The 26692-nt window shown below is 36.9% G+C and overlaps 1 pseudogene; it reads right to left on the bottom strand.

The window, feature by feature from the left end:
* Positions 1–24382: 24382 nt before the first annotated feature.
* LOC113190995 (membrane protein FAM174A pseudogene) lies at positions 24383–24961 on the bottom strand (annotated as a pseudogene).
* Positions 24962–26692: the final 1731 nt, after the last annotated feature.

The raw sequence follows: 26692 nt of genomic DNA, 5'->3' as shown, positions 1-26692 counted from the left end.
GTTAAATCTGAGCTATCTCCTGTAAGAATTTCCTTATTGCCATCCTGCCTCTGAATCTCTACTTGCTCACAGAGGTAGACACTAAAGACCCCTCTAACACCAGTTACCTCCCTACCTGCAGGTCCTCTTGTCATCTACCATGAGAGTTCTAGATATCAACTGCACACTGAATGACCTTGCCTTCTGATACCCATCTTCCTGAGCTGTTAAAACCACCTCCTCTTAACATTGGATGTGGCCACTCTCAAGTTCTTTCCACCCTCAATCTCCCTCATCTGATTTCAAATGAGATCCAAGGACGAGTGCTACCTGAACAAAAACATCATTGATTAGAAGTTCAGAGAAAGAATGAAAAGCCCTTTCTAACTCAATATATTTCAGTCTTGGGAGAGAAAAATAACACAGGCAAAGAAGGGGTTAGTGTTGTTTGCTTGTTTATTGTGTTTTGATAATTTTATCCTCTAACTGTACAGAATACATATGATATAATCCCATCAACACTTTATTAGGATTGTTGATAGTTTTCCCCAGAGAATTATATAGTCCATATAGAAACAAGTATTGTTCTTGGAATTCTTAATCAACAAAAAAAGAATTTGAAATAATATTGCCTTTTTAATATCCCAGCCTCTACTAATAGTAATACTGGAAAATGTCCCTTAATAAACACAATGACTTAGCAAATTAGTTTCCATATAAAGCATATTTATTAAAATGAGTTTCATTTGTACTGGAATCTGTACTCAGTACAGTAGCTTTTTGATTTACCACAGGGTTATGTCTAGGTAAAACCATTATAAATTGAAAATATCATTAGCTAATGTTATTTAATATACTGAATACTGTATTAGTCTGATGTTTCTATAACAAAACACCCGAGGTTGGGTGTAAAAGAGATTCATTTAGCTCATAGTTCTGCAGGTTCAAGGTCATGATGGCTGCCATAAGTTCAGCTCTGGTGAGGACTCATGGAAGATGACATCACAAAGACAAGAGCATGGGTGAGAGACAGAGAGACCACATGGTAAGACAGGAATCCAGCAGGACTGTGGAGGAGAAAGACTTATTCTTTTATAACAGGTCTCTCTGCAGAACTAACCACAGTCCCAATAGAACTATCTTAATCCCTTCTGAGGGCAGCACCACCAATGATCTGAAGCACCACCTCCCACTAGGCCCTTCCTGTTAGCAGCACGACACCTGTAGAGCAGCCTTCCAACACTCAAGCTCTTGGAGATAAACCACCTACAGATAATAGTACCTGGTGAGCATCACAGTTTAGCAAGACAGAACCCTGTAAGTTGTTCCACAGCTGTGGGGTCAGTTGGGAACTGTGGCTTGCTGTCATTGTCCAGCATCTCCAGAGAGTATCTTACTACATATTGTTAGCCTAGGAAAAGATCAGAATTTAAAGTACAGATTTTATGAACACATGTCACTTTTGCATCCTTGTAAGCTTGAAAAATTAAAAGTCAAACCATCATAACTCAACATCCTTCTGCCAGTGTGTTATGTCCAGAGCTGAGATCCTTGGAAGTTGTCAGAGGGTATGAGGCACCAGGGGTAGAAGGCTCAGAACCTCTTGTAATCTGCAACGACGACGACTCCTATGTTTGGCTCTGTCTTCCAGATAGACTGGGCAGGGAAAGCGTTCACCACCATTCAAGGGGTTTATTTCCCAGAATTCAGCTGATAAGTAGTGTAAAAAGAAACTTATTAAGAACTAAAAACTCTAATAATCTGGGTGACTTTAATTTCAGCCTATGCCTTCACAGTAGATTAAGTACTAAAAAATGTTCAAATTTTCTTGGTCTCAATGATTTGTAATGATAGGCACATTGAATTAGAAATGTGCTAAAACAACAACAGTAGTTTGGGACCAAAATGCATTCACCCCTCAACATCAGCTTGGATCATACTGCTTTTTTTATAGCATGTGCCATTGCTCACAAAAGCATAAGTTCAATATTTGCAAGGAAAACATGCGATCCCACAGTGAAAGCATCACCGCTGTAAATATTTTCATGTTCTAATGGGGACTTTGGGGTGTTGTTCTACAAAACAATATCCCTTTCTTATGTGCTAGAGATAGAGAACAGGGATTTGGAGCCTTATTATTATTATTGTTCACGTTTTTCTAGAATGTCAGTGTCAGCACATCTGGCTCAGTGGATCATGGGGTTTTTTTCCCCTTATGTATTTCCTATCTTTGCCCTTTGTGTGTGTGTGTGTGTGTGTGTGTGTGTTTCCCCTCTGTAGAATTACTTACCTTATTCAATACAACCTAAATTCCAAAGACAGTCAGATATGCATGTATCATTTAAAATTTAAAGAGAAGTAGAACATAAATATCCACAATGTTGTCTTTATTTCAGTTTTCTCAGCTAGGTAGTTCTGCTTTTTATTCAAGTGGAATATTCCCTGAGGATTTTGGACAAATCACTCCAGCTACCTCTAGAGTGATTCCAGTACTTGTCATGGAGATGCCCCATACAGCTTTCCTTCCCTGGTCCCGCATGCTCCCCAAACTGGACTTCTCTCTGTTCTTGAAACAGATTCTGGGCTTTCTCTCTTCAGTGGCTTTTCTCACATCTCAACTGGCTGCTATCCAAGAATTCCCATCTCCCTCCCCCCAGCCCCTACCTGCCTGTTCCTCCAATAAACTGAAATGCCTCTTGCTCCATAGAGCCCTCCAAGATTAGTCTAGAAGGAAATCCTCTCTTCTTCCTTGGAGTCCCCTTCACCATTTTGTCACAGTTCCCATTTCATACCATGCATTATAATCCTTTGTCTATAATTAGACTCCTTGAAGACACAACTCTGGCTTAATTGCTCTTTAAAATTCCACAGCACCTAGCAGAGTACTTAGTACTAGTGAACGCCAAGTAAATATTGATAAATTGAAAGACTAAATGAATTTTATGGCACAATTTAGCTGTTCGCAGCAGTCTTGCTATGTTTGCCAACAAGTGGTTTCTGCATAAGAGATACTTATACAGCTGCTGGATAGGAAGCTTCGGTGGGGTGGCATCAGTGTGTTGAAACACCAAAGACATAGGAACTGTCACGGAAGGTCAGTTCAATGAAATCCACCTCTGCAGGGCCTACTATTTGCAAGTTACCCAGAAGATTTGAGCCACACATCATTGAATAATAATAGCAACTCATGCATGTATAGCATTTCATTCCTACATAGGCTACTCTAAAAAGCAAGTTCTTTTTGGTTCTGTTCCTACCCAGTTACACAGTAGTAGTGTCTCCAGGAGAATCTTTGAAAGTACAAGGCAACAACAGATAATGTCTCTGCTGCTTAAGTGGATTTGGGGAGTTCAGGATTATTTTGTGCAGAATGATTTTATACATCACATTACATAATGAGAGCTGAAGAACCAAAGAGCTTTTCTTTGGCCAATTGATAGGAGACTAGAGAAGGTGTGATATTTTTGAAATAATAAATGTCACTTCACCAGTGGTGTTTTCTTTCCTTTTTTTTTTTCTGGTTTTTGATATCTTAGGAGTTCTTTCTCCCTCCCCTACTCACCAAACTTCTGGCTATTCTCCAAAAATTACTTGTCAGTAAAAATTGCTCACACAGTGAAATAAAAAACCCTAAGCAGATAAAGGAAAAGAGATAAATCACTTGCCAACCTAAATGCTTCAATAGTGAGTTTATTACCTTGTGTTTCTTTTTTATACTTTAAAGTTCTCAAACTTTGTAATATGGCATAATTGATTGGTGGGTAGGTTTTTTTGTGTGTGTCATTTTTTTTTTTTTGGTGAAGAATTCAGAGTTAGGATCATTTAATCAAAGGGAATTGTTATACTCCATTATAAGTTTTTATAGGGAAGAGACTTATTTAAGGGAAGAGACTCAGTGTTGTTAATTGTAGTAATGCTTACTTATATTCCATATTTTAAATTTTGAGACTCCATGAAGTTGCTGAATTGGCCCTTTTTATTTATACTATAGTATAAATAGGAGCTTTGTCTACCAAACTTCTCCATTCCTTCTCCACATTGTCCAGAATGGTTGCATACTGTATTCTTTCACTGTTTCAATCACACCACAAGTCAAGAGATTCATTTTTCTTTCTTCACTTAACTGTGTGGAATGCATGGGTGACACTCACCGAATGTCCTTTGAGGAGAAAGTAATAATGCTTTAAAATGCATTTCCAAATTTAAGTCATCTACTTTTGGCAACTTTGGAGAATATCTTTGCCAGCTCTTAGGAAGTTCTAGGTTTTCCAGGTTTTAATTTTAGGGTGGGGGGGGGGAAAGAGGCTGTACTAATAATTCTCCTACATAAGTCAAGCAAAGATATTTTTCTTATCTCAAATGAGTTCTTCTATGGCTATCAGCTTTAATTAGAGAGCTGACATATAATTACATGTAAATAGTGAGGCAATGAGTTTTCTATCTCAAAAAAGAGAAAAAAAGAAAAATTTCAAGAAGCATTGAAGGGTTTAACTGAGACAGGGGAGAAGTGATTAGCATTTTATTTCTTACAGGTGATATTCAAAGTATGAAGTCAAGCATGATAGTAGCTGTCTGCAGAGTGCCAAATGTTTCCACTGGAAGACATGAGTGAAAACTGGCTACCGAATGAGGGCTGCTTGGGTAACATTATTCAGCAGCCATTACTATCTTTAGCCAGAGCAGGGATCAGTGAGAAAGCATGGGATACATGAATCTTTTTTTCTAGAATAGACCTTAATTACCTGCCTTGACTTCTATCACTGTGCCCTCCACTCCCTATTCCCCTGCTTATTGTTTCTGTGGTCTCTTTCTCTTTCCTTTTCTGTAAAGTTGTCAGAAAGAGCTATTGTAGAAGTACATGAACCATTCATATCGAGAGCCTCCTCCCATCCCAAAGAATGGCCTTTTTAAAGTAACTTCAGCACTTTCCTGTCAATCAGGAATTTGCTTTTTGAGTAGGAGTTCCAAAGGCATCAAGACAAAAAAAAAGAGAGTCACTTAGATCTCTGTTTTGATTGGCTGAAGCCCTTTAAATAATTTATATATGACTGTAATCACAATATTTCTTGCCTGATGAGCTTCTATACTGGAATCAATGATGGGGAAGAAAACCAATACGCTAAGTTGTTGATAGTAACCCCTGGGGAAAATATTTCTCTACTAAGGCATTCTTACTATAACTATTGGAGATCTGGAAATGTAACAAAAAATTGAAATTATGAAACCACTGAAGGAAACTATTGCTTGTAATCGCCGTCGTCTTTCTCACAGCTTGACTCGATGACAGCTTGATAGGTTTATTGCAGTTGGCATTGGATTGCTTTGGCTCACTAAATGGCAGCTATCTCATATGCCCTTGATTGTGCTCAAATTAATCAAAGTCTTTTGAAGTGATGGCTTTTGTGTACAGGGTGAAACAGCATCATTTTAAAGATTGTTGCATCTTAAAAGGATACAGAAATATGAAGCCACTTAAAAGACAAAGTTTTTGCTGGGGGTGCTGCTTAGCCTTATGAAGGACTTTGTGTCTAAGGTTTTTTCCATATTTTTCTAATAACATAATCTATTAATAGTGCTGCAAGTATGTGCATGGTTCACATCACGAAGACTGCTCTCAGCAAACATCTTTTGAATATGATATAGGACAATGTAAAACAACAATTCCAAATTGTCTGATTCTAAAGCCAGAAAAGTATATACACTTAAATGTCACATTTTTCCATTTTTATATGTCATGAGGGGGAAAGGTGAAAAATGCCTAAATCACAACAGCGTGAGTTGCTGATCAGGCCAACCGTTAATATTCAAGGCACCTGCAACAATGAAAAAAAATCAAAATTAATGAAAAATGATCCTCTAACTCACTAGACTCTATTCTGCTTGGTGCCCCAGCCATGCTCTGATGGAGAGTAGATTGCTTAGGGAGGTACATTAATTATTTCAGGCCACTAGGTTATAATGCATTAAGGCCACTGGGCACTATCTGACATTTGAGGACAGGCTTAGTAAGTGGGCACACAGAGTCCATTTAATTGATAGTTATGTAAAGTTATGGGCCACCTGTCACATTTTTAATTCAATTCTCTGAAATGACTTCAGTGGCCTTACTAGAATAGCATTCCTATGTGTTATAAGAGTCTGATATTTCTACTAGCCCTGTAGATCTGTTATTTAAAAAAAGATTCAGAATAGTTGATATTCATACTTGCTCTCTCCAAAAAATATGAGAAAATTAAATCAGGTATTTTCCACTGTTTTATTCATATAGAAAATAAAGTACAGGGATTTGGAAAGGTGTTCCAAATTGTAGTACCAAGTAAAGGAGATTGGTTAAAGGCATTGTTGATCTGTTTTTTGGGTATTTGGTAAACTTCAGGAAGGAAATCTAATTCAGCAAATGTAGGGCATATTTTATTGTCTGTAAAATACCTTCAATTACAAAACACATTTAACACAGTGCTCTGAAAGGAATAAAGATTCCATTCTAAAACATTCCCTTTTTTATTTTACATAAAATATGGAAAACTTTGCCTTAGAACTCAATAAATATGGTATTTCACAGATTCAAGACAAAAAGTGTGTTTTTAAGGAAATGGCTTAATCAGACTTGATAAAAAAATCAATTCTTCCCTAAATCTTCCTGCCTTTTCCATCCCTCCAATTTGATATGTGAATCATGGGATTTCTCAGAGGAGATGGTCCATTGTATATGCCTATTTGTGAACCCAGAACCCTTTCATAATTGATACATAAAAAGTACATTCACCAATTCATGTTTTAAAAAGTTCTATGCAAAAGAAATAATGGATGGAAAATTTTCCCATAAATACCTAGAACAAATTTGTCAGTAATAGATTAATTTTTAAAGACATATAAAGACATGCCAGTTACATATCCTAGTTTCTATGAAGTTTTAACTCATAACATTTTCCTACTGTATGTACTCAAAAGATAAGTCCTAAGATAATCTTGAAATGAATACAGTTATTCATAATTATTTGGAGTAATAAAAAGCAAAGGAAAACTAACCACTCACTGTTTAATAAACACAAACAATTGTTAGATGCTGATAGCACTATTCATGATAGCAGTTAATTTTCTGGTCATCAGTAGTAAAACTATTAAGAGAACAAAATGAAAAGGTGTGAAGGGATCAGAATGTAATTGATTTACTCCACAAAGTTTCTAGATTGACAGCTGCACTGTTGTTAGAGGTCAAGGCAGTGAAAGCACATCTGTCAGTCAATCACTAGATAAACTTGAGTCCCTACTAAGGACCAAGGCTAGGGCTGATCTTCTGAGGCTATCAGCAAAGTAGCTATTAGGATTTTCATTACTATATCCCCAAAGTGATTTAAAAATGGGAAAATGCAATCAGTGTTTTGTTGATTATTACTTTAAAGTAGCAGATCTTAACCCTAGCTATGCATTAGAATCATCTAGGGAGCTTTTGAAAAATCCAGATGCCTAGGCCCACCCCCAGAGATTTGGATTTAATTGGTTTGGGGTGAAGTTCTAGCAAAGGTATTCTTTAAAAGCTCCCTAGATGATTTTAATGTGCAACCAAGGTTAAGAACCAGTGCTCTAAAAGAAGATAAAATTCCACTGTTAATCCCTACTGAAAATGGGAGATTTCAGCCACTTTCAGAGACCCACATTCCTCTTTTTTCCCAAGATAGAATCATAGCTTTGTATAAGTAGCACAAAATTTGGGACCAAGAGAACTGGTTCTGATTCCATATCTATCATTTCCTAGGGGGCTGGGGATATAGCTCAGTTGGTTGAGTGCTTACCTAGCATGCACAAGGCTCTAGGTTCAATCCCCAGCACCACCAAAAAAAAAAAAAAAAAAAAAAGAGAGTCTATCATTTCCTAGCTGAGTAACATTGGACAGGGGAATCTTTTAAAACAGAATCACAATATCACCTTTCTCACCTTTCAAGATTTGGGGCAGAATTAAACAAGTTAATGTATAAGAAAGCCCTGTGGAAATGGTGAAACTGTTATTAGTCTCACAGACTGTATCTATTAACATTAATTGACATGGGAGACAAGGATAACTAAGATCAGTATTAGTGATTCTTCAAATATAGTATTTTGTCAGACTCTTTTCACCTCTCCAGAGCTATTCATTCAGGGCACATGTATTTGCAAAAGAGAAATAAAATGTGCAGAGTTCAAGTTTAACTCTGCTCTTATCTGCAAACAGCTGGGAGAACTCTGAAAAACCAAACGCAAGTAAGGCTTCCTGTACTGCCGGAGGGGTCTAAAAGTAGCTCACACAGATTTCTTTACACTGGCACAGCATTTTTCCCTCTAAAACGTCCGCTTAGCACAACAAATTCTTTGCTGAGGTGCCTTCCTCCACAAGGAATATGCCACTTTGAGCAATGCTTTCTAAAGCTTTTGCCTCTCTGCAGTCATTATCTGCAAACAGACCAACTCTTCACAATCATCAGCTCCTTCCTAAGGACCAAATGGGTGAACTGTCCCTTGCCAGGTTGTATGAATGATGGAGGAATCCCCTGACAAAGTGGCTGCTTCACCCCAGGAAAGAGACAATCTGAACCAGGCAATGGAAGCCACCCAATAAAATAATCAGAGAATAGGATGATGCCTAATGAGGCAATGAGGGCTTTTATAGACAGCAAATGTGAAAGCTTTTGCTGCAAAGAACTGACAGGCTGTTTGCAAGCTGATTATTTTCAAAAGCATGGAAACAGGGAGGACAAGAAAGTGTTAATGTTTGCAACAGTAATAAGCACCAATTCATTAAAAGAACAAAAAGATTGCTTCCTTTTCTTCCTCTGTAAAGGTGTAAAGGGTATCAGCTATGGTATTGATGTTGCCAATCAGACTTCCAGAAGGAGAAAAAGTACTGTCTGCTTTACCTGCTTGGAAACTGGTTTCCAGGAACTTAGGTCTCTTCCTTGAACTCTTTTTTTGTTTGTTTGTTTGTTTGTTTGTTTTAAAGGAAAAAAGGCAGAACTGTTTCTCTGAGTAAACCAAACATTCATAGTATCCTGTTTAATGTCCTGGTTCCAGAGAGACAGAGTGAAAGCAAAGCAGATCCTGCCATTTGTATGGTCTTTGATGACTTCTTCAATAACTGCTGAGGTTATAGACCTCCACCCACCCCTCCTGCCCTTCCATGCTCGTGAATGAACTCTCCAATGGCCCAGACCAAAGGCTTCTACACCAAAAAAAAATCTTTTGCTTTTCTTTGGTATTTGGATGTTACAAAATGACATCTCTTCTTATTCCTTCTGATACCAATGACTTCTGTACAATTCTTTGTATTTTACAGTCTACTACTTGCATGAATTCTCAAAATATTTTAATGAATAGCCATTGCTATTCGATTTCGTTTATATAGAAATTAAGCCCCAAAGAGTTCAGGTTTCTTGTCCAGCATTACATCCTGCAAGTGACAAAACAAGACTTGAACCCAGGATTTCTAATTTTAAATTTCATCATATATCCTATGATAGCATCCCTCTCAAGGGGCCACCATGTGGTGACACAGCCTGCTTTCTGTGCATGAATCAAGGTGCCAACTCTTTCCTCAGACAAGGTGATTAAGACCCATGTCACCTTTCTCAGTCACTCATAGAGGTTAGATAAAATAACAGCTTAAATCACACACACACACACACACACACACGTCTTAAGTAGGGTCTATGAATCCACATGGTGTATTTGTGTGTAAGTTGTTTGATAAAATTAGATCATTAAGGACTGAATTGTTTCTATGTTTACATCTGGAGGTGTCAATGTCACATTCAGTCACACTGGTTCCTTATCAGCTACTTGCAGAGCTTCTAAAATGGTACTGTTTTCTAGATTTTACAGTAAGGAGATGTAGCAGCTATACCAATGGTGTTGTTCAAATCTTGTATTTCATAGAAACTGATACATGGGTAGAAATAAAGATGTACCAATGGGACTAAATATGTGTTAAGGAGAATGATTAAACTGTTGGTTTCAGAATAGTTATTACTAAAATTACAATTATTTAGGGTTTGATCCTAAACTTCAAAGGTCTGGAAACTCAATTTTGTCATTTGGGTTAAAGTTGAACAGGTTTAGGAAGATTAAATCTAGCCAGATGCACAGGGTACGCACTGGTAAATTAGAAAGGCAGTCTCACTCAACAAATGTTTATTATATACCTACTCTGCATTAGGCTCCAGGCTAGGCATGAGAAATTCTGTAGTAGATGCCATTGGGCCCACCCCATATCTTTACCCTTACCACTTCAGTGCACTCTGATCTTCCAGTGTTTCTACTTCCAGATGCCAACAAGGAATGCTACCTGCATTCCTTCACATAGGAGTAAGCTTCAAACAATGCCTGATGGGAAGGGGCCAAAAGTGACTTTGTACATAAGGGACTTCTGCACTAGTTCCCAGAGTTTCCCCAGAGTGAGTAAACTCCAGCCATCCACAGAGGTAACTGGATCCATAATGCACCTGCTACTGGTCATGGTCTCATTCTCCTCTTTATTTCATATCCCCACTTACATACAAATGGTTCCTTTACCTCCTATATAAAATAGATGCTTCTGAGTTATTGTCGTAAGGTAAGTACCTCTGAGGCCCTGGGAACCAAAAAGTGCTTTCCTTCAACAACCAATCAAAAGAGGCAACAATTCAGACACCGGGTGATAACTTCTCTAACATGGATACGCAGAGGGTCTGTCTGGGAGAATGTGGAAGATTTCAGCACTTCAACACAATCTTCCTATGTGACCATACCAAGAGAGGTCTACTTGCCTGGCAGGGTATCTCTTGCTAGATGTTTTCTACAAGAACTGTCACAGCCACCTTTGTTCTTGTGTTTTTACTCTATAACCTGAGTTTTCTCACCTATAAATGAGAAAAAAAGTAGCATCCCCTTAAAGGGATCAAGTCATATCATGTAACATAAATTGCCTAGTGTACTGACATAGGGTATGTGCTTAATATTTATTAAGTTTGCACTTTCACAAATGGACCAAAATCCCTAAATACTCAATAGTTCTCAAAGACTCTTGTGCATTTTGGTTCTGTTACCCAGGATTCTCTAGGACAGGTCAGCTCTGCAATGTTGAGCTCATCCACACTGATTAGACTTTACTATTTTCAGTGTTAGAATGATACTCCTCTAACTTTGTGCCTAAATCCTAGGAGATTTTTTTCTATGTAATTTCTTGTAGACATAATATTTCAGTGAGATACTAGCCTACTTGAAGTGAAAAGTGCCTTATTTTTAAAAAATATTTTTTAATTGTCAATGGACCTTTATTTTATTTATTTCTATGCAGTGCTGAGAATTGAACCCAGTGCCTCACTCATACTAGGGAAGCATTCTACCACTGAGCCACAACCCCAGGTCAAAAGTACATTATTAATTTAAAAAAATCTTCCATTAGCTTTCTGTCCCTACCCCCAAAATCTGGTTTTTAATAATCACTGAAAATAGACTAAATATCAATTAAACAAATATAAAGTAGAAAAAAATCAAGTACTACATTTTACATATTAAAAATAAGAAATAATTCTTTTATTCTTATCTCCTGCTCTCAACAAATAATTTTAAAATCAAGTTTTTTACTTTTATCCAACTTAAATTTAAGGATTATTTTATATTTAACGTATCTCCTACAAGTTGGTATTGTCATCTGCAGGTGTCGTTCTAAGACAAGTTCATCTTTAAGAGACAAAAGAGTTTTTATTTCTTCAGTTTTACTTTCTCCTGCAGAAGTTAAAAAAAGCCAAATGGTTTATTATTTAATATTGTTTTCATCAGTTCTTTGGCCCCTAAAGCATTAACCTATCATTTTAATTAACATGTGCCTAATGTGCCAGCAAAATTGATTTTTGAGAGTTATAAAAGACTGCACATAAAGGAATATTGTCTGCACTGTAAAATATAAAATAATATAGCCCTGTCTTTTTCAAAGATCACTGATCTTAATTTCCATATTGTGAAAAATACTGGGAAATGTCATAAAAATCTTCGTTCAAACACATCAATCAGAGGACACTGGGTAGCAAAGAACAAAGCTTTGTAGAGACAGATTCTGCAAGGCTGGTTGAACCTATCAAGTAGGATTGCTTGTCCTGAAACCAGCTAATATTTAATCAGTTAAACAAAGAATAAAATAGGAACCATGAGGAAGATACGGCAGTGGGCAAAAGTTACTCACTGGGAGCAAGACACTAAGAGTCCAAAGCATCCCAGGGTTAATTTAGCACACTTGGCCTCAGCCCTGTAGGAAGCTTCAGGACATACATAACCACCTATACCTACGGTCCAGCTGCTGCCTGCAGGTCATTCACAGTATGGAGGAATTGTGGAGAAACAAATGGTAGTTATGTGAAAGAAAGACTCTGTACCTGTACCTGTGAAGACAAGATGTCTAAACTCTCTGTGTGGCTTTCAGGATCCTCAACCTTATATCTATTGACCCCCACATGATAGCTGCTGCTCCAGACAAGTTATCTTCTAACTATTTCAAAAATTTAATGTACCTTTGTTCCTATTTCTCTGTTCACAGGAAATGTTTTCCAAACCTATATTAATTCTCCCTAGCATTCCAGGACCAGCCCACCGCCCCCCCCCCGGCTTCTTTTCCTTTTCTGAATGGCCACTGTTATAGTTCAGATATGAGGTGTCCCTCAAGAGCTCATGGGTGAGACAATGTAAAGGGTTTAGAGGTAAAATTATTGGGTTAATTCTTAACTTAATCAGTGTGTTAATCCACTAATAGAGATTAACTGGATGGTAATTGTCGGCAGGTAGGTTGTGGCTGGAGGAGGAGGTCATTAGGGGTATGTATGTCTTTGGAGTTTATATTTTGTTTCTGTTGAGCAGAGCTTGCTTTCTCTCTCCGCTTCATGGTGTGCTGCTTTCCTTCACCACACCTTTCCACCATGATGTTCTGCCTCACCTTGAGCCCTTAGAAATGGAGCCTTCCTTCTATGGACTGAGACCTCAGGAAACCATGAGCCCCAAAACAAACTTTTCCTCATCCGATTGATCTTTTTAGGTCTTTTGGTCACAGCAGTAAAAAAAGCTGACTAAAACAGAAATTGGTATCAAGAAGAAGAGTCATTGCTGTGACTAACCTGACCCTGTGGTTCAGAAGCTTTTGGGAGTTTTTTAGAATTTGTGGGATGAATTTTGGAAGGTTTAGCAATGCAGGCTGGAAAAGCTATACAATGTTGTAAGTGGACCTTCGTGGGTGATTCTGGTGGGAGCTCAGAAGACCAGAATGCTAATCGGACTGTGCACAGTAAAGACTGGGTTCAAGAGGTTTCAGAGATGGACTGTATTGGAAATTGAACCGAGGCCATTCATGTTATATTCTTTAAGAAGTTGTCTACATTTTCCCAAGTCCTGAGACATTCTTTGAGGTTGAATTTAAAGATGATGGACTTCTTAATTTGGGAGAAGAAATTTCTAGGCAGCATAGCATTCAGACAGTAAAATGGATATTGCTAGTGGCTTTTAGCCAAATTTATTATAATAACTGGGAGCAGAAAGCAAAGCAGAGAAGAAAGATTTGAAAAACTTGCAGTTTGGCCAGAAAACTGTGAGTAAAATTAGGGCTAAGTAAGGTATGGTTGTTAAAAATATTAGAGTCACTAAAGAAACACAAGACTTTGAACAGAGACAATTAGAAATACAACTTGAGGGCATCTCAAGAGTTGGCAAGACCACACCCATCTCAGGCTCATAGATGTAAAAATAAAAATTCCCTCAAGCAGAGACCAGTGGGCACCCCGCTTCACAGGTGGCCTAGGAAGCTGTTTCACCATGTTGAGCTGCCTAGGCACTTAGAGGCTGCTGCAGCTGTGCTCCCTGGAGCCTTGTTTACTGCTTAATATGGTAACAGACCTTGGCAACCACCACAGGTGCTGGTTCTGCAGGAATGCAGAATGCTGGAGTTAGGGGGTCATGGAGGCTTCCACTGATCAGGCAAAGTACAACAGGTTCAGAGTCCCTGTGGGCTGCACCTGAGAGGGTGATGGATGGAGATGTGAGAAGGAAGGCAAAGTGGCACTGAAGACCCCCAAGATTAAAAAATGCTGAGGAAAGCTGCAGGAATTGAGCGGAGACACATCAAGAGAAAGGCCATGTGGGCTACAATAAGCAAAGTCATGGGGTAGAATGGCATAAGCCCTTTGGAGAGAACATCAGGATGCCATGTGCTCCAGATGCTGGACGTGGAGCTATTGGGCTTGTTTGTCTAGTGGATTTTGGTCTTACTTTGGTACCATCCTTTCTTTCTATGCCCCTATTTCTCCCTTGTGGAATGAAAATATTTACTCTATACCTTTACATATTGGATACATGTAATTTGCCTTTGATTTTTACAGGAACACATGCTGAGAATTTGCCTTGAGTCTCAGAGGAGACTTTAGACTTAGACTTTTGGGCAAAGCTAAACTGTATAGACTTTGGGGACTCTTGAAAATGGACTATATATATTTTGCATTGTGAGATAGGCCTGAGCTTTGGGGGACCAAAAGCAGAATGCTATATGGTTTAGTTAACAGGTGTCCCCCCAAAGCTCTTAAGTGACATAATGCAAGAAATGTTAGAGGTGAAATGATTGGGTTATGAAGGTCTTAACCTAGTCAGTGCATTAATCCCCTGATAGGGATTACCAGGGTGGTGAGTATAGTAGGTAAAGTATGGTTGTAGGTGGTGAGTCAATGGGGTGTGCTCTTAGGGTTTATATTTTGTCTGTGGTGAAGGGAGGTCTCTCTTCCTCTTTGCTTCCTGTGATATATTGAGCCACTTTACTCCACCACACTCTCCCACCATGATGTTCTGTCTCACTTGAGCACTCAAGAATGGGGTTGATCATCTATGGACTGAGACCTCTGAAACCATGAGCTCCAAAGTAAACTTTTCTTCCTCTGGTTGTTCTTGTCAACTCTTTTGGTCACAACAGGAAAAAAAAAAAAAACCTAACTAAAACAGCCACCTACCCTCCTACACTGCTTGTGAAGTGTGTAAGATGTATGTGTTTTCCTTCCACACCTCATCATAAACTGAGAGTAAAACATGGTTTTCTATTTCATTTATGTTTTCCATGGTGGGTGTCAGAGCACTAAGTACATAGCAGATTAAAATATATCTGAAAAAGGCCTTAGGCCCTGAAATAGGAGACTTGTGATATGGTCTCTGTTAAAAAATAAAAATTTTTTTAAAAAAAAAAGAAAGAAAAAGCAACTCTGATAGTGGCAAGTGTTAAGGAGATTACAGAATGCAAGAGTTTCATTGCTTTTAACTCCTGCTAGAGAACCTAATTCTAAGTAGCTTAGAACCTCATTCTAACTAGCTTGAAGCATAAGAAATTTGACTGGCTCACCAAAATGGCAATGCAGAAGTCAGGATCAGTTTCAGTGATCTATTAGCCTAGAATCGCTGGGTCCATTTTTCTGCAATCCTCTTACTTCTTGTTGCATCTCCAAACCAACCTCTTTCTCAGGCCAGGAGTTAGCCAGCTATTTCCAGGCTTCATATCTATGACATATTCTATGACTGTGAAGTTTTATCCATTGGAAACCAAAAAAATTGTTTTAACTATTTCTTTCAGAGGAACATGGAAAAACTTTCCATGATCCCCCTAGAAGCCTCATCTCCCAACAACTGGCCATTGGGTTGGGATTACTTTTAGATCAATGGTATAAGCCCTGGGGTAGGCTAAGGGATACAGGAAACAGAGTGGAATTTCCTGAGACACATGGACACTGTGGGGGTGAGCCAGTGCCTGAACCCAGTGAGCGATCAACGATGGTCACTCAAACATCAAATCTATACAATGATTAGGGCTGCAAAAAATAAAGAATATTTTCCAGACTTTGCCAGACTGGTCTCCAAGTTTCACCCAGGTATTTGAAAAAAAACAGACATGAATAAGTGAAAAAAAATCAGAGACAATAAAACTCAGTAGTCTAGATATGAAAAAAAAATTGAGATTGTGTAAACTGGAAAAGGGAGAGTTAAAAACAGAGACAATAAATAAATGTCTTCAATTATTCAACAAGTTATGATGTGAATGCTTAGTCATCACTTCCAATTCACCAGAGAACTCAAAAAAGAATAAAGATCCAAAGAGAGTGGGGTTTGGTATGAAGAATAAACTTCCTGATAGTAGAGGTTATAAATCTAGGAAAGGCTGTCAGAGATCATTAGAACTGGAGTCTTCCTCCCTCCCCTGCCCCTCAGCCTCAAGCCCACTGACCAATAGGCCTTCACTTCCCTACATCCCTACAGCCACCCCTTTAACTCAGTCTACCACTTCTTATTGTTCAACTGGCTACTGCAGGAATGTCCTAGCTGGACCCGCTTTCTCCATGTTATCCTAAAAATGCTGAGTTTTTGAGGAAAAGTAGAAAAATAATCTGATCATGTCATCACCGTGATTAAAACCTCTGCTTTAGTTTCAGCTGCGTTCACAATAAAACTCATATCCATGTCGAAATCTGACCAGCCCCTTTGAATTTGGCCCAGATTTCCTAGCTCACTGGGCCATTTCTTTCACATTCAAGCATGACTGTCTCCACACCTCTGCTTTTATACTTCTATGAGTTTCATTTTGTTCTCACTGCTGCTCTTCTGCCTATCTATTCCTTCTGGAAAGGTTTTCTTACTCCCCCTGGCATAATTAGTCACATTCATAACCACTTGCACTGACCCGTGTGTTAAATTAGATTGGAATTACTTGGTAATATGTGTCTTTCCTCTGTAACCTTTTGGCTTCTCAAGGGCAAGGTGTGTCTTGCTATCATCTTGATCCAAACAAAGAACCTGGTTCCTACCAAAGCACCTGGCACTTGGTTGAGAACTCATTAAGTCTTGGTTTCACGATTTAGCTAATGAATTCAGGCAACTTCAAACTTGCAAAATGTTAGAGAATTTTTTTTCAAGTCTATTTTGAATGTTTTAAGTAAAAGACAAATTGTATTACCCACTGATGTACATATATGATTCATGCCTGCAGGAGAAGAAAAAATGAGACTTTATAAGAAAAAAAAAATAAACTTGTTAAAGCAAATGAAGGAAGAATAAGAGGGGATTTTTTTATTACCAAGAGCATTTTGCCCCTTCTAACTCACTCATGGTGGTTGCTCAACAAATTCTTATTGAATCACACCTTTTATTCTTCAACTCAGACACGGCATTTTCAATAACATATTCCTGTGTCATGTATGTTTGTTTTAGACTAAAGAGAGATGCCCAACTTATTCAACTAAATCTGTAAGGAAGACTTGTACTGCTCTTTCAAATGCATTGTTTTCCTGTGCTGTCAGTCACAGAACACTTTAAAATATGGGCCTAATCACCGGTATTCCAGGGGGCTTACCACATGAGGGAGTAGGGATGCATGAAGGCTCAGAATCACAGCAAGTGTGAATCTGGACTTGGAGGCACCAACTGGCGAACGTGCAGCCTCCAGCTGGTACGCACCTGTGCCTGGGATCCCACCTCACCAGGACAAACTCAAGTTCCTGCCCTTACCCTTGGCATGGGGCTGTTGGGTTGGGGGGAGGTTGGCCTCTTCACCAACCTGTAAGTGATCTTGTCACATGTTTATACGCCAGCCGCTCTTCATGAGACACACTACAGAAAGTTAGGCAGGTGGCTGTCCTTTTAAACAGAGAAAAGGGGCCACACAGCATCCTACAGTCAGCCTCTTGGGGACAGATTTTGAAGGTTGGTCTAGAAAATATACTTTTTTAAGAAATAGGAGCTGTTACTTTTACATGCATGCCATTTTTCAATTCTAGGAAGTTTAGGTAAACTAAAAATTGAACACTTAGACTCACAGGCAATGTAGAAAGTTCTTTATTATTGATAGAAAAAAAAAAGTGTCCTTTATGACCAAGCATTCTGCTTCAGGAAGGACAGACACAGAACTGTGGAGGAGAAAGGGACACCAGCAAGCCAGTAAGATCAGTTGAAAAAACACTGGTGATCAGTGGGTGGCTTGTCACAGCCAGGTCACCCTCAAATTCTAAAATGTGTCAAATATTAGGTCACCTTTATGAATTAATTTATTTTGGGATCAAGAAACTGAACTAGATTTTAAAATTGTATCCATTATGTGCACTCTGAGTGTTCACTCCCATATGGATAAATTAAAACTAACTGTATCTAACCATGGTCACAAATCATGCCTATGTCTTTTTGGTATTGCAATGGTAGTACTGATTTTTCATTTTTAACAGAACACCTAAGTTAAATTTTCATTTTGTATACTGGCATTTCATGGATACATATTTACACTTGTTAGTGAATTAATTTCACACATTTAGACTTCAACAGTCATTAGTGTCATAATAATTACAGTAATTATATGAATAATGAGGCTCAAGTGATCAGAGAAAGACAACTTACTGTAAGTGATAGGTAAAGTCAACTGCTCTTGGTGACCAACATAATCAGTTCCATGTTGCTTAATATGAGTTTAAAGATTTGTTCCTATGATTCAAGAGAGTATATTATAAATTCAGCTAAACTTTGACAGATCTAACGATCTAATGCTGCAGTTATTTAATGAAGAATGTGATGAGGCTTGCATGTTTACTAAACCTTGTTGCTTTGTAGTTATCAGTAGTAAGACCATTAAGGCACATAATTAAAAGAATTAAGAGGATGTGCATGTAATTGATATAAATACTACATGTTATCTTATTCAGTAGCCAGTAATTACATTTAGTTAATTGTCTTATTAGGAATTCAACAATGGGTACATTTTTTTCTTCCAAAAGGGGTTCTACATGAGGTTACATGGAATCTATTCTAGGTGAATAGAATATGAGGTTTCAGGAATCTATTTGATTCTAAATCCATGGTCATTTTGACCTTGCAAATATGTCTGACTCTCTCCCTTTCTGTACAGCTTTGGGCAGTGAGGAGGACATGGGTGTGGAGGGGGTGTGGACAGCAATGGTAGACAACCAATTAAGTCCCATGAGTATTATCTGATAAACTGTGAACTCCCTGAAAACAGAAGTGATTCTCATTCATCTTTCTCTCTCCCAAATCTCTTCCAATACCATTCCAGGCATGTTTGCAGTACTGTGTTTTCATACATGAATGCTTGCACATACACACACATGCACCAACTCCTTAAAAATTCTGCAATTAGTTCTAATTCTAGTCATAATACTCTTATTCCAATTGGATGGTTTGACATACTCATTTCTTTTTTAAATGAAAAAATTAGCTATTTTTCATTCTACACACACAACATTCCCCACTTCTACCCTTAGTTCAAGACTGAATATAATGCATCACAGGCATTTAAATTACTTAAGTAATAAATGACATACATACACTTAGGTCTTTCATCAAGCTGGAATTAAATTTTGTGTATTGTCTATGAGGGATGGGGCTAATTTCTTTTTGTCATATGAATGACTTATAGTATTATTTACTAAAATATTCACCCTTTTCTCATTTATTTATAGTAACATATTGGCATTTATTAGATCTTCACTTATACATGGCTCTATTTTGGGATACTATTATGTTTAATTGGTCAACCTATGCCAATATTACAATGTCTTAATAGATCTAGCTTCATGGCATCTGATAAAGCCCGTGCCCCTCATTCTATTCTTTTCCAAAGTTTCTTAGATATTCCTATGATCTTGCACTTACATATACACTTTAGAATTGGTCTATCAAGAAATGCAGTAATATTTTTGTTTCAAAAAGGGAAAGTTATACCAATCTTTATATTTTCAATTTGGAGGAAAATTTAGATCTTTACGATATTGAGTTCATTAATCCATGAACATGCAACATCTTTCCATTCACTAAGTACATTTTCAATATCTCTCAATAAAGTTTTATGATCTTTCCATAATAGTCTTGCACATATTTTGTTATTCTTAAGAACTGTTACTATAAGCAGCATGGGGTAAGGGAGGGGAGTGCTGGTAATCAAACCCAGATCTTTGCAATGCTATGCAAGAGCTCTCTCATGGAGCTGCTTTTCCTAGCCCCAAATGACATATTTTAAATTTATCTTCTGTTCATTGCTGTATAAAAATGCAAATAATTTTATATAATAAATTATTTTTCTTTCAACCTTATTAAAATCTCTCTTTAATTCTAATGGTTCACATTTGAAGATACATAGATTATTACACCATTTGATAATAAGAATGATTTTTTTCTTCCTTCCCAACTTAAGTACTTTTGTTTCTCATATTACCAGACTGTTTACAGCCACTGATATAATGTTGAATGTTATTGGCAGCCATCCATCCTTGAAGAGTGCTCTAAAAAGGAAAATTTCAATGCTGTACTCTTTTGTATGATATTGTCCTTTTTCAATTTTTTTGGGGGGAGAAGAGTACCAAGGATTAAACTCAGAGGCACTTAACCACTAAGCCACATACCCAGCTCTATTTTATATTTTATTGAGAGACAAGGTTTCACTGAGTTGCTTAGCACCTCATCATTGCTGAAGCTGACTTTGAACTCACAATCTACCTGTCTAGCCTCCTGAGCCATTTCTATTCCTACTTTTTATGAGTTTTTATCATGAATGGATATTAAATTTATCAGGCTTTTTAAAGAAAAAAATATCTATTAAGTTTTCTATTTTTTTCCTGAATCTGTAAATGTGGTTAATTATGTTAGATTTTTCTAATTTTAAATCAGTTGTGTTGTTTCTGTCATTATAGGAAAGGATGAGTCACATCACAAATCAACACCAAAATCCCAGTGAAAGCAATAATTGCTCCATGTCAAAAAGATTTCAGTAAGGGGCCTGTGCTCATTTCAGTAACTCAAGGACCAAAGCTGATGCTGATGGATGAATCACCTTGACACGCGTGTCCCTGAGAACCATAGTATAGGAGTATAGGAATTGATGCTCAAAAGAAAAATTTTCCTGGGCCAGTAAAATGCTCTCTCTCCCTTTTTCCTTTCCTCTCTTCTACTGCTCTCCCTTCATTTTGCATGAGATTCCCCGCTGCCTTTCTTTTACTTTATCCTCTCTAGCTTCCACATATCAGAGAAAACATATGACCCTTGACTTCCTGAATTTGGCTTATTTTATTTAACATAGTGCTGTTAAATTGTATCCATTTCCCTGCAAATGGACATTTTATTCTTTTAATAACTGCATAAAGCTTTCATATACATCACAGTTTCCTTATCTACTCATTCTTTGACAAATACTAAAACTGGTTCCATAGTTTGGCTACTATGAATTGTGGTACTGTAAAAATGGGTATGCATGTTTGGATAAATTCTGAGTAATGGTACAGTGTAGCTGGGCCGTGTGGTAGATCCATTCCTAGTCTTTTGAGGAATCTTCATAGTGATCTCCATAATAGTTGTAGTAATTTACAATCCCACTAACAATGTAAAATTGTGCTCCCCCCCATTCTCATCAGCATTTATCATTGTTTGTATTCTAGAAGACTGTCACTCTAACTAAAACAAGATGAAAGTTCTGTGTAGTTTTGAATTGCATTTACATAATGGCTAAAGCTGTTGAACATTTTAGCACATATTTTCATTTCTTTTAAGAAGTATCCGTTCAGTTAATTTTCCATTTAATAACTGGGATATTTGAGGTTTTGGTGGTTTTTTGAGTTCTTTATATATTCTGGATATTAATTGCCTGTCAAAAGAGTAGCTAAGATTTTCTCCCATTACAAGGTTATCTCTTCATCTCCTTAATTGTTTCCTTTGCACTGCAAAAGCTTTTTAATTAGATACTATCCTATTTATTAGTTCTTGGTATTATTTTCTAATCTTAAGGAGTCCTATTTAGGAAGTTCTTGCCTGTATTGATCCTATATTTTATCTTAAGAGATACAAAGTTTCTTGTCCAATCCTAGGCCTTTGATCCATTTTGATTAGACTTTTATGCAAAATGAGAGATTGGCATCTATTCCAATTCTTCTACATATGGATAACCAGTTCAAAAGACTCCCTTTTTTTCAATGTGTTTTTGACAACTTTGTCAAGGATCAGATGACTTTATCGCTGTGGGTTTATCTCTATGTCTTCTACTCTTTATTATTGATCTATGTATCTATTTTCATGCCAAGACTATGCAATTTTTGTTACTATAGTTTTGTATTATAATTTGAAATTGGGTATTGTGATGCTTCTTGCAATACTTTTTTTTGGCATCTATTTGCTTTGGCTATTCTGAGTCTTGTTATTCCAAATTAATTTTAAGACTTTTTATTTTTTTAATTTTGTAAAGGATAACATTGGTATTTTGGTGGGGATTGCATTGAAGTTGCATGTTGCTTTTGGTAATATGACCATTTTAACAATATAAATTCTGCCTGTTCATGAACATGGGAGGTCTTTCCATCTTCTTATGTCTTCTTGAATTTCTTTCTTAAGTTTCTATAGTTTTCATTTAGAGGGCTTTCACCCTTTTAGTTAGATACATTCCTGTGGGGTTTTGTTTGGTTTTGTTTTTGAGGCTATTGTGAACATGTCTGTTTTCTTCTTAGAAGATTCATTATTGGTGTATATGAAAGCTATTAAATTTTGTATGTACATATTATAAACTGTTGTTTCACTGGATTTTTAGATAGCTCTAACCATCTTCTGGTGGAGCTTTTGATCATCTAAGCACAGAATCCTACCAACTGCCAATAATGATAATTTGACTTCTTTCCTATTTTTATCTCTTTTATTTTCTTCTCTTACCTACATACTGTCACTGGAATTTCCAATAGTATATTAAATAAGAGTGATAAAGGTAAACATTCTTCTCTTGTTCTGGATTTTAAAGAAAATACTTTAAATTTTCCCCCATTGACTATGATGTTGATTTGGGGTTTGTTATATATATCCTGAATGACATTGACAAATTTTCCTTCTATCCATGTTTCATTAGTGATTTTGTTATGATGGGTGCTGAATTGTGTTGAAGGTATTTTCCTGCATCTATTGAGCTGATTAAATAATTTTTAGTTCTAATTATATTTATGTGGTGAATTACATTTATTGACTTTTATACATTAAATCATTCTTGCATCTCTGGAATGAAACCAACTTGATCGTGACGTACTAAATTCTTAATATGTTGTTGAATAGAATTTGTTAAAATTTCACTAAACCTTTTTTATCTGAGTTCACTGGGAATATTGGTCTATAGTTTTATTTCCTTGATGTTTCCTTATCTGGTTTTGTGATATTGGCTTCATAGAATGAATTTGGCAGTGCTCCACCCCTTTCTATCTCATGGAATGATTTGAGGAACATTGGCATTAGTTCTTCTTTAAAGATCTTGTATTATTCTGGTGGGAATCCATCTGACCACGGGCTTCTGCTACTATTTCATTTTTTGTCATTGGTCTATGTAAGTATTCTGTATCTTCTTGATCCAATTTTAATAGGTTACATGTATCTAGAAATATATTCATTTCCGAACACATTTTCCCATTTATTAAAATAAAAAAATCTCCACATAGTCACTATTGATCCTTTAGATTTCTGTGATGTCTATGATGATTTCTCCGTTTTTCATCTCTAGTTATTTTTGGAAGGGTAGGGACCAGGGATTGAACTCAGAGGCACTCAACTACTGAGTTACATTCTCATCCACATTGTGTATTTTATTTAAGGACAGTGCCTCACTGTTGCTGAGGCTGGGTTTTGAACTCACAATCCTCCTACTTCAGCCTCCTGAGCTATTGGGATTACAGGCATATGTCACCATTCCTGGCTTCATCTCTAATTTTATTGAGTTTTCTCTCTTTTTATTTTTATTAGTTTGGCTAAAGGTCATCTATCCTGTTTATATTCTCAAAAAACCAACTCTCTTTTTTTTATAATCTTCAGGTTTATTTTGTGAAAACATTGTACCACATTAAAAGAATTTTATATCACATTTAGTGTTTTGCATACAATAATTCAGACATATATTAATATTTTAAAAACCCAAACACATAATAAATTTGGCTTCATTTCCCTACCAAAATGGGAAATATATTTCAGTAAAGGAAAATTTACATTATTTTTACACCCCAGTTGCTTTTTAGGGATTAGGGTTCTATAAAATGATACCTGTAAAAGAAAACATTAATTTATTAATACATAAAAGAAAAAAATTACAATAATATTGTAATCAATAAACTAAAACTCATCAGAAACATCTGTTTTAATTTTCAAACAGATAAACTATTACAATATAGTTTATCCCTGACAATACTGAGATCATTAATAGATATAATGTACATATAATGGTGTAACAAAGTGATACAGTATTTGCAGCAACAACAAATTAAAGGTTATTATAATGCATGTAACTTAAATATTTTTCCCCATTGATAGAGTGCCTTCTTATTCCTTAAACAGACTCTGCTCTTCACCATAGAAGGATTAAGTCTTATCAAAAGGTACATTCTTACCTTCTAGGATGATTGACATCAAACAATGTGTTATCATCATCCTTATCATCTTGTTATAAAGGTGTTAATTTCGTGTTTTTCTATGTGAGTGTCCAAAACTCCTTTATCTCCTAATATTTCAGTGTCTTCTTCTCGTCCTGACTATACTAATCACGAAGTACACCAGCACCAACCTGCTCACCACCATTAACACAATCAGAGCCTACTGGGTCATGCATGGGCTTGTGGCCAGGGTTGGGGCTCATGGCAAGGCTGCCACCCACTGAGCCTTCCCTGACCTTTCCTCCAGCTTCCACTGCTGCAAGCCCTACCTCAGGGCTGCTGACATTGCTGCCTTCTAAGCCTGGAGGCCCTGAGGCTTCAGCCAGAGCATGGCCTGGTGGCTGGGTAGCAGTGAGGCCTGGGGACAATAACAGCAAGGTCTGCTGGCCCAGGTCTGGAGGCCCAGGGCACAATGTGACCTCAGCCACCTGCAACCACACCACCAGCTGCCCACTCAGCTCTGGCAGAAGCAGCAAGAGGAAGACCAAGGCCTGGAGGCAGCAGAGACAGCAGCAGCAGTGCAGGTCCTTCATTGTCCCCAGACCTCACTCTCACCACACCAGAGCCACCAGGCCCACCAACCTGGGTCCAGAAGGGACCATGGGCTTCCTAGGTAATGAAGAAGAGGTAACTAAATAAAGAACCAACTCTTCATTTCATTTATCCTTTGTATTTTTTACTCTTTATTTCATTGATTTTAGCTCTGATTTTAATTATTTTCTTTCTTCTACTGGTTTTAGAATTGGTTTATTTTTGTTTTTCTAGTGTCTTGAGAAGCATCAGAAGGCTGCTTATTTGGACTCATTATGATTTTCTTATGTAAGCACTTAAAGATATCCTACCAAACTTTCTTCTTAGAACCACCTTCATAGTGTTCTAGAGATTCTGGTATGTTGCATCACAATTCAATTTGGTTTGAAGAATTTCTTTGCTAATTTCTTCTATCACACATTCATTACTCAAAAGTGAATTATTCAATATCTACATGTTTATATAAATCCCAAAGATTGGGTTATTTATTGTTATTGTCTTCATTTTAATATACTAATTTTATTCCATTATTATCAGATAAAATAAAATGAATTTCATCTTTTCCTTTTGTATTTTCTAAGCATTTCTTTGTGGCCTAAAATGTGGTTTATTTTGTAGAAGGTTCTATGAACTTCTGAGAAGAAAATAAACTTGGTTATTGTTGTATGGAGTAGTCTAATTGTTTAGGTGTGAGAAGTATTTACTGAGTTTATGGTTGGGTGACCTATCTTTTGGTAAGAAAGTAGTGTTAAAATCACCCAATATTACTATACTGTAGTTGGAGCCTTTAAGTTGAGTAATATCTGTTTTATGTAATTAGGTGCATTAACAGTTAGGTCATAAATATTTACTATTTTTGTGGTTTTTTTTTTTTTTTTGACTGTTCCCTTTGCCAGTATGAGATGATCTTCTTTGTCTCTTATGTTTAATTTGGCTTAAAGTCTGCTTGAAGTCTCATGTTTAATTTTAGGCTGCTTTGTGAGATATGAGAGTAGCTACTCCTGCTTCTTTTCAGGCTCCATTTGGATGGTACATCAATTCCCATGCAATCACTTTCAACTGTGGCTTTCTTTGCCTGTAAGGTGAGTCTCTTGCAAACAACATATAGTTGGGTCATATTTTTGTGTTTACTCTGCTAACCTATGTCTTTTCAATGGAAAGTTGAGACCCTTTGCATTCAGTGTTATTATAGAGAGATATTTATTCATTTCTACCATTTTTATTTATTTCTGCTGTTAACTTGTCCCTATTTCTCATTGCTTAGCTACTCTTTAAGGGAGATTTTTCTGTTGGTGAGCTCTGAAGTTTGTTTTTGAGTTCTTCTCTGTGTGTAGCATTTCCTTAAGTATTTCCTCTAGTACTGGTTTAGTAGTCATAAATTCATCATTTTTATTATCTTGGAAGGCCTTTTTTCTTTGCTTCTGAAGGATACTTTTGCTGAATATAATCATCTTGGTTGACAGTTATTTTCCTTCAGGACTTGCAACATATCATTCCAAATCCTCCTTAAATACAGGGCTTGTGCTGGGAAATCATAATTCTCACTGACTTTTCTATAAATATGACCTGACATTCTTTTCTTGATTCTTTAAAAAATCTATTCTTACTTGCTTATCAGGCATTTTCATTATATTGTGTCATGGAAAGTTTTTTTTTTTTTAATTTGTCTACTGGAAAATTTAAAATTTTCCAATGCCCTTGGGATCTGGATGTCAAGCTCCTTCCCAAAATTT

This window comes from Urocitellus parryii, chromosome 14 (genome assembly GCF_045843805.1).
Source record: "Urocitellus parryii isolate mUroPar1 chromosome 14, mUroPar1.hap1, whole genome shotgun sequence".
Classification (NCBI taxonomy): Eukaryota; Metazoa; Chordata; class Mammalia; order Rodentia; family Sciuridae; genus Urocitellus; species Urocitellus parryii.
This window is presented reverse-complemented; position numbering and strand designations above follow the sequence as displayed.